The following is a 1,428-nucleotide window of genomic DNA, read 5'->3' as shown; positions in this document are numbered from 1 at the left end:
GGGGCGGGCGAGGGCGAGGCGGGCGCGCTCCCCGGCCCGAGGGTGCGCTGCCGGGGCTGGAGCCCAGCCCCCCTCCCACCCACTGGGTGCGGGACCCGTGACCCGTGGGAACCAGTGCGGGTGTTCTGAATGCGGGAGTTGGGGTGAGCTCCCACCCAACCCACCTCTACCAAACTCGGCTTTTGAGCCTCATCACTTCTCCCCAAATCCCATCCCGAACGTGGCCTAGCTCACCGCGCCCCGGCCCCGTACCCCGTCCCGTCCCGGGTCGGGGGCGGGGGCTCAGAGTTGGTCCTCACTTGCGCTCACCCCAGGTCAGAAGGCCTCCATCAGGGTCTGCATTCAAACACCCGTCTATTCTTGAAGTCACCGTCTCCAGGAACACTCGACAGAGTGTTGCTAGAATTCTGTGTCTGCCATCTGGCTTCCCCATAACCCTGTGTGATTGTGTCCGCCCTCCCCCAACTCCTATTCCAGTTTTAATTTAAACAGGTAAAATTTCTGCTGACCTCCTTCACTAGGAAGAGACGATCGATGATCATAAAAACATTTCCCAATGCACAATCCTTTGTGCAGGCAAAAGGATCTGTCTTGGGTCTAAGCTGCTTAGGGTAAGGTGCTCAGGACGCCTATCCATTATTTCAGACCACTAAATATTTCTGCTAGTGTATACCAACGGCACCAAAGAATGAATGGGCTGCTTTGAAGACTGATTTACTACTACTGCATGTGTTAGTGCCAGAGAGGGGCAAATACAGCTTTCCTGGAGTCTAGAAAATTGTGTATTCCTACGGAAGGGTATTAGGGGTGAACAAGCCCAACCAATTAGATGGTTAAAAAATGATGAAAGGTGTGTGTCTGAGTATTGGGTAGAGACTGTATTTTTCAGTAATAGGTCAAGGAAAGCCATCTTCTTCAAGATTTCAGGCAATGTGTCTAAATTTGTAATACAGAGGAAAAATTCCTGAACCTGATACCTACTTTGATGACATTAGAAGTTAAGAAAATAGACCCTGTGAATTCCATCAAGATTTCCAGGTGTATTTCTCTTCAGTGGGTTTACACTGGGTTTCAGGTGCATGCTGGGGCTCTGGAGTTGGGCTCACTTGGGTTCCAGCCACAGATCTTCCACTCACTGGCTGTGCAACCTTGAGCATGTTACGGTACCCCGCTATACCTTAGCTTCCTCATCTGTAAGCTAGAATATCTTCACAGGATTGTTGGAAAGATGAAATAATGTGTGGGAAAGACTTAGCTTAGCACTTGACAATACTCAATAAATGCTGAGGGACAAAAACCACCCCGTAACGTTTTTCTTATGCATACATGGGTGGTCAGTGTATGCCACAGATGGTCAGGGGTGTTTTCCTGCTGTGATTTTCATCCACACCACCACACACAGTGTGGAGTGCAGGTTCAACTCGGCCT

At 50.2% G+C, this 1,428-nt stretch overlaps 1 protein-coding gene across 1 annotated transcript in view; it reads right to left on the bottom strand.

Moving 5' to 3' along the window:
- The window catches only part of RAB15 (RAB15, member RAS oncogene family), a 23,574-nt gene extending 23,187 nt beyond the window's left edge, over positions 1–387 (bottom strand). The window contains exon 1 of the mRNA XM_029952851.1: positions 310–387. The gene's annotated coding sequence lies outside the window, so the exon portion shown is untranslated. The remainder of the gene's footprint in view (positions 1–309) is intronic.
- Positions 388–1,428: the final 1,041 nt, after the last annotated feature.

Source organism: Suricata suricatta, chromosome 9 (genome assembly GCF_006229205.1).
Source record: "Suricata suricatta isolate VVHF042 chromosome 9, meerkat_22Aug2017_6uvM2_HiC, whole genome shotgun sequence".
NCBI classification, from domain to species: domain Eukaryota; kingdom Metazoa; phylum Chordata; class Mammalia; order Carnivora; family Herpestidae; genus Suricata; species Suricata suricatta.
The sequence above is the reverse complement of the archived record's forward strand: the minus strand, read 5'-3'. Positions and strand labels throughout refer to the sequence as shown.